The sequence below is a fragment of the Styela clava genome, chromosome 15, assembly GCF_964204865.1.
Source record: "Styela clava chromosome 15, kaStyClav1.hap1.2, whole genome shotgun sequence".
Lineage (NCBI taxonomy): Eukaryota > Metazoa > Chordata > Ascidiacea > Stolidobranchia > Styelidae > Styela > Styela clava.
In genome coordinates, this window is record NC_135264.1 from 688,362 (window position 1) to 703,707 (window position 15,346).

The following is a 15,346-nucleotide window of genomic DNA, read 5'->3' on the forward strand; positions in this document are numbered from 1 at the left end:
AAAACGATGTTTCAATTCATTGATGGAAGAGGAGATTCTGACTACGAAGATTTGGAGAAGAATAATGACATACGTAAGTTTTTGAGACGTACGATATTTTCGACAATAACCCTGTTTAAAGAATCTGCTTATTCACATTAAAAAGCAATCATATATGAACGTTATGTTTTGTTCAAAATCAAATTATTGACTAAAAAAAATCATGTCTGTATCTTTCAGATATTGGTATTTTTCCAAATGCATTACTTTCCAATTTGAAGTAGTACGAAATCTAGTCACAACATAAGAATTATTTTTGATTTTATTTTCCGTATAGTCAGTAATCTCTCGTCATTTTATGAAATTATATTATACTCCGTAATGAGCTTACTCACTCATTCATTCACACTTGATTACATCGCGAGCGAACACGGTTCTTCTTGTTTTGATAACATTTAAGAATGAGTTAATCTTCTACTTTCCTGGCTTACGTGAATGGAGACCATTGTCAACGTGCCCCATGCCCTGTCCCAGCCAAATCGATTTATTGTCAACTAAATTGAGTTTTCAAGCAACTCGACTCAAAGCGATAAAGTGCCCATCTCGCTTTCTGTGCCTCAAAGTTTTGCCGCAATTGAATCCAATTTGAAATCGGTTTAATTCTTTCATAACAATTATTACGATGGTACTTGAAACAAAATCAGGAACATCGACATCTCGAACGTAACCTACAGAAAACAATGAACAAACTGATTATAACATGCGGATATCCAAACACTTCTTACAGTAGTGTACAGTGGCAATTAAAATTTACAAATATCAGCACATAACTAAATGCATAAAATTATATATACTTTACTTTATTTGAGACTGATTAGATACATACCACATGTTTTAGATCCCCAGGTGACACTATCCAATAAAGTTTAATCCAAAGTGAACTCAATGTAACTTGCATGTCTAAAATATAAAAGCAGCTGTTATTTACTAGGTATAACTATAATACAGCCCTAACCTGCAGTCAAAAATTATATTTTAATTACAATCGGGCATCTCGCATTCAACCCCGATTCTAACTTCAATCCAAATTGGTATTTTTAACTGCAAAATTGAGAATACTAAAACCAATACTAAACATCAGAAACGTCTCGGAAGACTCTAACTAACAATGAACATTAAGCTAGACACTGACAATGCATCCGAGCTGCTTGCTATCAATTTGCTAATTACAGTGATTAATCGAAACACTGTCGAAATACTGCTATGGGACACTGCGTCAGATGATTTTCGTCGACTGCGTAACGTCACCAGATTCAGAACTGAACTAAGAGGGGAGCTCTCGTTCAACATAACTGTGTCTAAATAACATGTTCAAACTATTACACTTAACGAACTAGTGTAATGAAAGACATCAGTTAGCACAAAATTATTTGAATCTTTTATACCGAGACCCTGAAACTAATGGGAAAATGTGAGATTTGAGACAAACACCACGCCAAGTTTTAAAATACCAAATTAGCAATCATTCATCAAGTTAGGGTTATAGATGATTTAGAAATTTTAATTTCCGGAGTAATCAGCATTCATAACCCCAAGCCAAACCTTAACTGAATAAATACTTTCTTTAAGTTAAAGCGGTGGCGGGGTTGTTTTTTGGCGCAGGATTTGAAAAAAAAATCCAAACGTTTCACATAAAAGTTACTCAATGTTGGGTTTCTTTATTTTTGAATGAGGGACTAAGTTTGTCCTCAGTAATACTTTGCTCTGTGGAGGTTAATTAAAAACCAGACACACTATACTAGAGACTCCGAGAACATTTGGAACAATCTTTTGTGGAGTACGATTTTAAACTCTGCTCATATTGCGTGTCATCTGCTATTTCTCATTTGCATGCCCGGGTTCGGAGAAATATTTTACGACAGGCGCATCTATGACTAAACAAGATCGCAACCGACGACTGTGAGCAGCAATGAGGCAATTCCCGAACCTGCAAAACGCGGTTGAAACTCGTTCCAATTGCGGCAAAAAATCACTTTCAGCTTTTAGTACTTTTGTCTGTTCAGTTGACCTACCGACGCACATAAAAGTTTATATCAAGAAACATAGTAAAACAATAATACGCTTTAATAATACGATACCTATACTCGTTTCTTGATATTGAAGAAAAATGTTCGATTCCTCTTACATTGCAAACTCTGTTTCATCAAATTTTTAATAATTCTGGATGGTGACGATAAATAAAATGAAATTAGTGGTCGTCGTTATCCTAACTTTGAGATCATCTTTTGAGTAAGTTCTCGTGACTTTGCTTTGAGCAAATTTACAATGAAAACGTGTCAGTGTTATGGACGTGTTATATTGCCAGCATTAGTTGTAGGATAGGCTATCACTTACTAAATCGCGATTGCTCTCATTAACATTGTTTGTGCCAAGTTCTTTTTACCCAACGATTCAGTGACTAAATTTATTTACGCATGTTGTAAGTTATCCTAAGCTGTGAAAGATGCCAATAGCGTGGGTCCTAAACGTTGGTACCTTTTGGTATTTAATCTTGCATCATTATTTCATCCATCTTTGTTTCTCAGGCCGGTTTGCGATTTAGTATGACGTCATAATGAATCTAATTTGGCTGTTCGTCTATCTACGTTTGCTGACAAGTATAGAATGTAGAATTGTATAAAGGTGTTTAAATGCAGTTGAAACTCTTGCCGTGTAGTGGGCTTAAGTCTGTGGTAGTCGAAACTGCGCGAGGTAGAATTTCTCTAATATTACAAATTACATACTTTTTTGAAAGATCTTTATAATAGAATTCCTACATAAATTGTTGAACATACCCAAATTTTTGTAAAAATTCTTTTCAACACGTCAAGAAGGTTTTAGTCAAGATATTTATTTTAATTGAATATTATGAGTTGTTCGGTCTTGTTGCAGGTGTTTCTCGAGCGTGAGAATCTTTAATCTTACATACATTTAGAAAACGCGAGTGCGCTTCAGAAAATCGAGTCAGTTGTATGGTCGTGTTATATTGTTAGAATCAGTTATATCACTTACTAAATCGTGTTTGCTGTCATTGACATTCCAAAGGTCCTAAACGCCTGTACTTTTTTAATATCAAAACATTTGTAATCATTTTATCCTTTTTTAATCACTAGGCTGGCCATCGGTTCAGTATGACGTCAAAATTAATAGAAACATTATTTATGGAGTTATAATTTGATTGTTGATAAAAACCGATACAGACGAATACTTGCCGTTCGCTGACCAATGTGGTGTGTAGAGTCGTATAAAGGTGTTTCAATTCATTGATAGAAGAGGAGATTCTGACTACAAAGATTTAGAGAAGATTAATGAGAGGCGTGAATTTTTGGGGTGTAAAATTTTTTCGGGATATAACGCTGTTGAGGAACCTTCTGATTTACATATCAACGTAATGTTTTGCTCAAAATCAAATTATAGAATAAATTCACTCTATAGCTTGTAGATTCTGATATTTTTCAAAATGCTGTGGTCCCGAAATCTCGTCACAAAAGGGAAATATATTTGTTTTTAATTTTCGTTTAATTCGTATAATTTCGTATGAATTATTTCACTCCAACTTGAGCTCATGCACTCATTTATCCACTCTGAATTATCTGCGGAGAAACCCAAAGTATAATATACTATGGACTATGGTCAATAGGATAATTCCGGTGAAATTTGAGTTTGCTATTTGTTTCAGGCGGGTTTGTGACTATTGAAACGCTGATGAAGTAAACTTTTAATTCGTTCCTGATATTAATAAACTCTCATTTGTTGATATTGTATCTCATCATATCTGAAGTTATGAAGCGGTCTAACTAAACTATTGCAAACATAAAATTACCAAATTATCTTAAGTATTGAAAAAAAAAATGAATCATCTCAAATGCAAGGAAGTTAGATTCGGTCTGTTCCTGTCAATGACTTAATGAATACTGGCTATGTGATTATCAGATTTTTTCAGTATTTGTTGGCGCGGTGGTACGTTCTTCAGTTACTTAGTGAATGTTTAGTAATATCTCAGATATAAATTAGTAAATGAAAGTATGGTACATAATCTCATTGGTCACAAATAGGCTGAAATGAAAAAGTTATCCACGATAGTCATTTAGCATTTTCGCTGTATTTTCTTCATACGGTATTTTTAATGTTTCAACCTGCTTGCCAGAAATTTTTAGATATTATCGCATGTACGACATACACCTTTACTCTAAACTAAAGTTTTTATTTTTTATTTACCTACAACTCTTGTCTCAAGTCGACTTACCTGAAAGCTTATTCTTCTTATCTTCAGTGTTAATTCTGGATGGTGACAATAAGTAAACAGAAATTGTCACAACCATAGATTCGCGTTATGCATTGGGAAGTGTAACAATTTTTCTCGTCAAGTTCGGTTTACTGTGAATTCCCACCCGTTTACAGTCAGTGAAATACCAGACAAAATATTCTATGCTTCGAGATTTTCTTCCACGAGATTCAGCTATTTGGAATTCAATACCTCATAGTTATTTCTCAATCAAATCAACAGGAACTGCGTCAGTTGATATTTACTAACGCGCAATATTATTTTTCCCTATATATACATAGTGTCAGTATCTATTGGTATATTAGTAGTCGTCGGTAGCTTCACTTTGAGTTTTCGTGACTTTGAGCAAATTTCCAATTGAAACGTCTCAGTGTTGTGGTCGTTTTATATTATCAGCATTAATTATAGGCTATCACTTACCAAATCGCGATTGCTGTTATTGACATTCCTTGTGCCAATTTCCTTTCAACCCAATGGTTCAGCGACTTAGTTTATGTACGCATGTCTCAAGTCACCCTCAGCTATGAAAAATGTCAAAAGCGTATACGTGCTATACGTTGGTACTTTTTTGGTATTCAAATTTTCATCATTACTGTACCATTCCTTGTTTACCAAGCAGATCCAATATGACGTCATAATGAACATAAACATTGTTTTAAAGACTTATAATTTGATTGCAGATAAAAACTGATACAGGCGATTTCCTGCTCGTCTTAATATGTATGCTGACCAACGTAGAACGTAGATTTGTAAAACGATGTTTCAATTCATTGATGGAAGAGGAGATTCTGACTACGAAGATTTGGAGAAGAATAATGACATACGTAAGTTTTTGAGACGTACGATATTTTCGACAATAACCCTGTTTAAAGAATCTGCTTATTCACATTAAAAAGCAATCATATATGAACGTTATGTTTTGTTCAAAATCAAATTATTGACTAAAAAAAATCATGTCTGTATCTTTCAGATATTGGTATTTTTCCAAATGCATTACTTTCCAATTTGAAGTAGTCCCGAAATCTAGTCACAACATAAGAATTATTTTTGATTTTATTTTCCGTATAGTCAGTAATCTCTCGTCATTTTATGAAATTATATTATACTCCGTAATGAGCTTACTCACTCATTCATTCACACTTGATTACATCGCGAGCGAACACGGTTCTTCTTGTTTTGATAACATTTAAGAATGAGTTAATCTTCTACTTTCCTGGCTTACGTGAATGGAGACCATTGTCAACGTGCCCCATGCCCTGTCCCAGCCAAATCGATTTATTGTCAACTAAATTGAGTTTTCAAGCAACTCGACTCAAAGCGATAAAGTGCCCATCTCGCTTTCTGTGCCTCAAAGTTTTGCCGCAATTGAATCCAATTTGAAATCGGTTTAATTCTTTCATAACAATTATTACGATGGTACTTGAAACAAAATCAGGAACATCGACATCTCGAACGTAACCTACAGAAAACAATGAACAAACTGATTATAACATGCGGATATCCAAACACTTCTTACAGTAGTGTACAGTGGCAATTAAAATTTACAAATATCAGCACATAACTAAATGCATAAAATTATATATACTTTACTTTATTTGAGACTGATTAGATACATACCACATGTTTTAGATCCCCAGGTGACACTATCCAATAAAGTTTAATCCAAAGTGAACTCAATGTAACTTGCATGTCTAAAATATAAAAGCAGCTGTTATTTACTAGGTATAACTATAATACAGCCCTAACCTGCAGTCAAAAATTATATTTTAATTACAATCGGGCATCTCGCATTCAACCCCGATTCTAACTTCAATCCAAATTGGTATTTTTAACTGCAAAATTGAGAATACTAAAACCAATACTAAACATCAGAAACGTCTCGGAAGACTCTAACTAACAATGAACATTAAGCTAGACACTGACAATGCATCCGAGCTGCTTGCTATCAATTTGCTAATTACAGTGATTAATCGAAACACTGTCGAAATACTGCTATGGGACACTGCGTCAGATGATTTTCGTCGACTGCGTAACGTCACCAGATTCAGAACTGAACTAAGAGGGGAGCTCTCGTTCAACATAACTGTGTCTAAATAACATGTTCAAACTATTACACTTAACGAACTAGTGTAATGAAAGACATCAGTTAGCACAAAATTATTTGAATCTTTTATACCGAGACCCTGAAACTAATGGGAAAATGTGAGATTTGAGACAAACACCACGCCAAGTTTTAAAATACCAAATTAGCAATCATTCATCAAGTTAGGGTTATAGATGATTTAGAAATTTTAATTTCCGGAGTAATCAGCATTCATAACCCCAAGCCAAACCTTAACTGAATAAATACTTTCTTTAAGTTAAAGCGGTGGCGGGGTTGTTTTTTGGCGCAGGATTTGAAAAAAAAATCCAAACGTTTCACATAAAAGTTACTCAATGTTGGGTTTCTTTATTTTTGAATGAGGGACTAAGTTTGTCCTCAGTAATACTTTGCTCTGTGGAGGTTAATTAAAAACCAGACACACTATACTAGAGACTCCGAGAACATTTGGAACAATCTTTTGTGGAGTACGATTTTAAACTCTGCTTATATTGCGTGTCATCTGCTATTTCTCATTTGCATGCCCGGGTTCGGAGAAATATTTTACGACAGGCGCATCTATGACTAAACAAGATCGCAACCGACGACTGTGAGCAGCAATGAGGCAATTCCCGAACCTGCAAAACGCGGTTGAAACTCGTTCCAATTGCGGCAAAAAATCACTTTCAGCTTTTAGTACTTTTGTCTGTTCAGTTGACCTACCGACGCACATAAAAGTTTATATCAAGAAACATAGTAAAACAATAATACGCTTTAATAATACGATACCTATACTCGTTTCTTGATATTGAAGAAAAATGTTCGATTCCTCTTACATTGCAAACTCTGTTTCATCAAATTTTTAATAATTCTGGATGGTGACGATAAATAAAATGAAATTAGTGGTCGTCGTTATCCTAACTTTGAGATCATCTTTTGAGTAAGTTCTCGTGACTTTGCTTTGAGCAAATTTACAATGAAAACGTGTCAGTGTTATGGACGTGTTATATTGCCAGCATTAGTTGTAGGATAGGCTATCACTTACTAAATCGCGATTGCTCTCATTAACATTGTTTGTGCCAAGTTCTTTTTACCCAACGATTCAGTGACTAAATTTATTTACGCATGTTGTAAGTTATCCTAAGCTGTGAAAAATGCCAATAGCGTGGGTCCTAAACGTTGGTACCTTTTGGTATTTAATCTTGCATCATTATTTCATCCGTCTTTGTTTCTCAGGCCGGTTTGCGATTTAGTATGACGTCATAATGAATCTAATTTGGCTTTCGTCTATCTACGTTTGCTGACAAGTATAGAATGTAGAATTGTATACAGGTGTTTAAATGCAGTTGAAACTCTTGCCGTGTAGTGGGCTTAAGTCTGTGGTAGTCGAAACTGCGCGAGGTAGAATTTCTCTAATATTACAAATTACATCTTTTTTGAAAGATCTTTATAATAGAATTCCTACATAAATTGTTAAACATACTTAAATTTTTGTAAAAATTCTTTTCAACACGTCAAGAAAGTTTTAGTCAAGATATTTATTTTAATTGAATATTATGAGTTGTTCGGTCTTGTTGCAGGTGTTTCTCGAGCGTGAGAATCTTTAATCTTACATACATTCAGAAAACGCGAGTGCGCTTTACAAAATCGAGTCAGTTGTATGGTCGTGTTATATTGTTAGAATAAGTTATATCACTTACTAAATCGTGTTTGCTGTCATTGACATTCCAAAGGTCCTAAATGCCTGTACTTTTTTAATATCAAAACATTTGTAATCATTTTATCCTTTTTCATTCACTAGGCTGGCTGGCCAACGGTTCAATATGACGTCAAAATTAATAGAAACATTATTTATGGAGTTATAATTTGATTGTTGATAAAAACCGATACGGACGAATACTTGCCGTTCGCTGACCAATGTGGTGTGTAGAGTCGTATAAAGGTGTTTCAATTCATTGATAGTAGAGGAGATTCTGACTACAAAGATTTAGAGAAGATTAATGAGAGGCGTGAATTTTTGGGGTGTAATATTTTTTTGGGATATAACGCTGTTGAGGAACCTTCTGATTTACATTTCAACGTAATGTTTTGCTCAAAATCAAATTATTGAATAAAATCACTCTATAGCTTGTAGATTCTAATATTTTTCAAAATGCTATGGTCCCGAAATCTCGTCACAAAACGGAAATTGATTTGATTTTAATTTTCTTATAATCGGTAATCTTACCGCCATTTAATAAAATTATTTCACTCCAACTTGAGCTCATGCACTCATTTATCCACTCTGAGTTACCTGCGAAGAAACCCAATATATAATAAACTATGGACTATGGTCAATAGGATAATTCCGGTGAAATGTGAGTTTGCTATTTATTTCAGGCCGGTTTGTCACTATTGAAACGCTAATGAAGTAAACTTTTAATTCGTTCCTGATATTAATAAACTTTCTTCCGTTGATATAGTATCTCATCATATCTGAAGTTATGAAGCGGTCTAACTAAACTATTGAAACATAAAATTACCAAATTATCTTAAGTATTGAAAAAAAAATGAATCATCTCAAATGCAAGGAAGTTAGATTCGGTCTGTTCCTGTCAATGACCTAACGGTAACTTAATGAATACTGGCTATGTGATTATCAGATTTTTTCAGTATTTGTTGGCGCGTTGGTCCGTTCTTCAGTTACTTAGTAAATGTTTAGTAATATCTCAGATATAATTTAGTAAATGAAAGTATGGTACATAATCTCATTGGTCACAAATAGGCTGAAATGAAAAAGTTATCCACGATAGTCATTTAGCATTTTCACTGTATTTTCTTCATACGGTATTTTTATTGTTTCAACCTGCTTGCCAGAAATTTTTAGATATTATCGCATATACGACATACACCTTTACTATAAACTAAGGTTTTTATTTTTATTTTCCTACAACTCTTGTCTCAAGTCGACTTACCTGAAAGCTTATTCTTCTTATCTTCAGTGTTAATTCTGGATGGTGACAATAAGTAAACAGAGATTGTCACAACCATAGATTCGCGTTATGCATTGGGAAGTGTAACAATTTTTCTCGTCAAGTTCGGTTTACTGTGAATTCCCACCCGTTTACAGTCAGTGAAATACCAGAAAAAATATTCTATGCTTCGAGATTTTCTTCCACGAGATTCAGCTATTTGGAATTCAATACCTCTTTGTTATTTCTCAATCAAATCAACAGGAACTGCGTCAGTTGATATTTACTAACGCGCATTACCATTATTCTATATATATACATAGTGTCAGTATCTATTGGTATATTAGTAGTCGTCGGTAGCTTCACTTTGAGTTTTCGTGACTTTGAGAAAATTTCCAATTGAAACGTCTCAGTGTTGTGGTCGTTTTATATTATCAGCATTAATTATAGGCTGTCACTTACTAAATCGCGATTGCTGTTACTGACATTCATTGTGCCAATTTCCTTTCAACCCAATGGTTCAGTGACTGAATTTATTTACGCATGTCTCAAGTCACCCTAAGCTGTGAAAAATGTCAAAAGCGTATACGTGCTATACGTTGGTACTTTTTTGGTATTAAAATTTTCATCATTACTGTACCATTCCTTGCTTACCAAGCCAATCCAATATGACGTCATAATGAACATAAACATTGTTTTAAAGACTTATAATTTGATTGCAGATAAAAAACGATACAGGCGAAATCCTCGTCTAAATATGTATGCTGACCAACGTAGAATGTAGATTTGTATAACGGTGTTTCAATTCATTGATGGAAGAGGAGATTCTGACTACAAATGTTTGCAGAAGAATAATGACATACGTAAGTTTTTGAGACGTACGATATTTTCGACACAAAACCCTGTTTAAAGAATTTTCTTATTCACATTAAAAAGCAATCATATATGAAAGTTATGTTTTGTTCAAAATCAAATTATTGACTAAAAATACTCATGTCTGTATCTTTCAGATATTGGTATTTATCCAAATGCATTACTTTCCAATTTGAAGTAGTCCCGAAATTTAGTCACAACATAAGAATTATTTTTGATTGTATTTTCCGTATAGTCAGTAATCTCTCGTCATTTTATGAAATTATATTATACTCCGTAATGAGCTTACTCACTCATTCATCCACACTTGATTACATCGCGAGCGAACACGGTTCTTCTTGTTTTGATAACGTCTAAGAATGAGTTAACCTTCTACTTTCCTGGCTCACGTGAATGGAGACCATTGTCAACGTGTCCCATGCCCTGTCCCAGCCAAATCGATTTATTGTCAACTATATTCAGTTTTCAAGCAACTCGACTCAAAGCGATAAAGTGCCCATCTCGCTTTCTGTGCCTCAAAGTTTTGCCGCAATTGAATCCAATTTGAAATCGGTTTAATTCTTTCATAACAATTATTACGATGGTACTTGAAACAAAATCAAGAACATCGACATCTCGAACGTAGCCTACAGAAAACAATGAACAAACTGATTATAACATGCGGATATCCAAACAAATCTTACAGTAGTGTACAGTGGCAATTAAAATTTACAAATATCAGCACATAACTAAATGCATAAAATTATATATACTTTACTTTATTTGAGACTGATTAGATACATACCACATGTTTTAGATCCCCAGGTGACACTATCCAATAAAGTTTAATCCAAAGTGAACTCAATGTAACTTGCATGTCTAAAATATAAAAGCAGCTGTTATTTACTAGGTATAACTATAATACAGCCCTAACCTGCAGTCAAAAATTATATTTTAATTACAATCGGGCATCTCGCATTCAACCCCGATTCTAACTTCAATCCAAATTGGTATTTTTAACTGCAAAATTGAGAATACTAAAACCAATACTAAACATCAGAAACGTCTCGGAAGACTCTAACTAACAATGAACATTAAGCTAGACACTGACAATGCATCCGAGCTGCTTGCTATCAATTTGCTAATTACAGTGATTAATCGAAACACTGTCGAAATACTGCTATGGGACACTGCGTCAGATGATTTTCGTCGACTGCGTAACGTCACCAGATTCAGAACTGAACTGAGAGGGGAGCTCTCGTTCAACATAACTGTGTCTAAATAACATGTTCAAACTATTACACTTAACGAACTAGTGTAATGAAAGACATCAGTTAGCACACAATTATTTGAATCTTTCATACCGAGACTCTGAAACTAATGGTAAAATGCGAGATTTGAGACAAACACCACGCCAAGTTTTAAAATAACAAATTAGCAATCATTCATCAAGTTAGGGTTATAAATGATTTGAAAATTTTAATTCCCGGAGTAATCAGCATTCATAACCCCAAGCTGAACCTTAACTGAATAAATACTTTCTTCTAGTTAGAGCGATGGCGGGGTTGTTTTTTGGCGCAGGATTTGAAAAAAAAAATCCAAACGTTTCACATAAAAGTTACTCAATGTTGGGTTTCTTTATTTTTGAATGAGGAACTAAGTTTTCCCTCAGTAATACTCTGCTCTGTGGAGGTTAATTAAAAACCAGACAGACTTTACTAGAGACTCCGAGAACATTTGGAACAATCTTTTGTGGAGTACGATTTTGAACTCTGCTCATATTGCGTGTCATCTGCTATTTCTCATTTGCATGTCCGGGTTCGGAGAAATATTTTACGACAGGCGCATCTATGACTAAACAAGATCGCAACCGACGACTGTGAGCAGCAATGAGGCAATTCCTGAACCTGCAAAACGCGGTTGAAACTCGTTCCATGCGTCAAAAAATCACTTTCAGCTTTTCGTACTTTTGTCTGTTCAGTTGACCTACCGACGCACATAAAAGTTTATATCAAGAAACATAGTAAAACAATAATACGCTTTAATAATACGATACCTGTACTCGTTTCTTGATATTGAAGAAAAATGTTCGATTCCTCTTACATTGCAAACTCTGTTTCATCAAATTTTTAATAATTCTGGATTGTGACAATAAATAAAATGAAATTAGTGGTCGTCGTTATCCTAACTTTGAGATCATTTTTTGAGTATGTTCTCGTGAGTTTGCTTTGAGCAAATTTACAATGAAAACGTGTCAGTGTTATGGACGTGTTATATTGCCAGCATTAGTTGTAGGATAGGCTATCACTTACTAAATCGCGATTGCTCTCATTTAACAATGTTTGTGTCAAGTTCTTTTAACCCAACGTTTCAGTGACTAAATTTATTTACGCATGTTGTAAGGTATCCTAAGCTGTGAAAAATGCCAATAGCGGGGGTCCTGAACGTTGGTAGCTTTTGTTTTTTAATCTTGCATCATTATTTCATCCGTCTTTGTTTCTCAGGCCGGTTTGCGATTTAGTATGACGGCATAATGAATATAAACACTATTTTAATGAATCTAATTTGGCTGTTCGTCTATCTACGTTTGCTGACAAGTATAGAATGTAGAATTGTATAAAGGTGTTTAAATGCAGCTGAAACTCTTGCCGTGTAGTGGGCTTAAGTCTGTGGTAGTCGAAACTGCGCGAGGTAGAATTTCTCTAATATTACGAATTACATAATTTTTTGAAAGATCTTTATAATAGAATTCCTACATAAATTGTTTAACATACTAAAATTTTTGTAAAAATTCTTCTTAACACGTCAAGAAAGTTTTATTCAAGATATTTATTTTAATTGAATATTATGAGTTGTTCGGTCTTGTTGCAGGTATTTCTCGAGCGTGAGAATCTTTAATCTTACATACATTCAGAAAACGCGAGTGCGCTTCATAAAATCGAGTCAGTTGTATGGTCGTGTTATATTGTTAGAATCAGTTATATCACTTACTAAATCGTGTTTGCTGTCATTGACATTCCAAAGGTCCTAAACGCCTGTACTTTTTTAATATTTAAACTTTTGTAATCAATTTATCCTTTTTTATTCACCAGGCTGGCCATCGGTTCAGTATGACGTCAAAATTAATAGAAACATTATTTGTGGAGTTATAATTTGATTGTTGATAAAAACCGATACAGACGAATACTTGCCGTTCGCTGACCAATGTGGTGTGTAGAATCGTTTCAATTCATTGATAGAAGAGGAGATTCTGACTACAAAGATTTAGAGAAGATTAATAGAAGGCGTAAGTTTTTGTGGTGTAATATTTTTTTGGGAATATAACGCTGTTGAGGAACCTTCTGATTCACATATCAACGTAATGTTTTGCTCAAAACCAAATTATAGAATAAAATCACTCTATAGCTTGTAGATTCTGATATTTTTCAAAATGCTGTGGTCCCGAAATCTCGTCACAAAAGGGAAATTGATTTGTTTTTAATTTTCGTTTAATTTGTATAATTTCGTATAAATCATTTCACTCCAACTTGAGCTCATGCACTCATTCATCCACTCTGAATTATCTGCGGAGAAACCCAAAGTATAATATACTATGGACTATGGTCAATAGGATAATTCCGGTGAAATGTGAGTTTGCTATTTGTTTCAGGCGGGTTTGTAACTATTGAAACGCTGATGAAGTAAACTTTTAATTCGTTCCTGATATTAATAAACTTTCTTTCGTTGATATTGTATCTCATCATATCTGAAGTTATGAAGCGGTCTAACTAAACTATTGCAAACATAAAATTACCAAATTATCTTAAGTATTGAAAAAAAAAGAATCATCTCAAATGCAAGGAAGTTAGATTCGGTCTGTTCCTGTCAATGACTTAATGAATACTGGCTATGTGATTATCAGATTTTTTCAGTATTTGTTGGCGCGTTGGTACGTTCTTCAGTTACTTAGTAAATGTTTAGTAATATCTCAGATATAAATTAGTAAATGAAAGTATGGTACATAATCTCATTGGTCACAAATAGGCTGAAATGAAAAAGTTATCCACGATAGTCATTTAGCATTTTCGCTGTATTTTCTTCATACGGTATTTTTAATGTTTCAACCTGCTTGCCAGAAATTTTTAGATATTATCGCATATACGACATACACCTTTACTATAAACTAAAGTTTTTTTTTTTATTTTCCTACAACTCTTGTCTCAAGTCGACTTACCTGAAAGCTTATTCTTGTTATCTTCAGTGTTAATTCTGGATGGTGACAATAAGTAAACAGAACCATAGATTCGCGTTATGCATTGGGATGTCTAACAATTTTTATCGTCAAGTTCGGTTTACTGTGAATTCTCACCCGTTTACAGTCAGTGAAATACCAGAAAAAATATTCTATACTTCGAGATTTTCTTCCACGAGATTCAGCTATTTGGAATTCAATACCTCATAGTTATTTCTCAATCAAATCAACAGGAACTGCGTCAGTTGATATTTACTAACGCGCATTACCATTATTCTATATATATACATAGTGTCAGTATCTATTGGTATATTAGTAGTCGTCGGTAGCTTCACTTTGAGTTTTCGTGACTTTGAGAAAATTTCCAATTGAAACGTCTCAGTGTTGTTGTCGTTTTATATTATCAGCATTAATTATAGGCTATCACTTACTAAATCGCGATTGCTGTTACTGACATTCATTGTGCCAATTTTCTTTCAACCCAATGGTTCAGTGACTGAATTTATTTACGCATGTCTCAAGTCACCCTCAGCTGTGAAAAATGTCAAAAGCGTATACGTGCTATACGTTGGTACTTTTTTGGTATTAAAATTTTCATCATTACTGTACCATTCCTTGTTTACCAAGCCAATCCAATATGACGTCATAATGAACATAAACATTGTTTTAAAGACTTATAATTTGATTGCAGATAAAAAACGTTACAGGCGAAATCCTCGTCTAAATATGTATGCTGACCAACGTAGAATGTAGATTTGTATAACGGTGTTTCAATTCATTGATGGAAGAGGTGATTCTGACTACAAATGTTTGCAGAAGAATAATGAAATACGTAAGTTTTTGAGACGTACGATATTTTCGACACAAAACCCTGTTTAAAGAATTTTCTTATTCACATTAAAAAGCAATCATATATGAACGTTATGTTT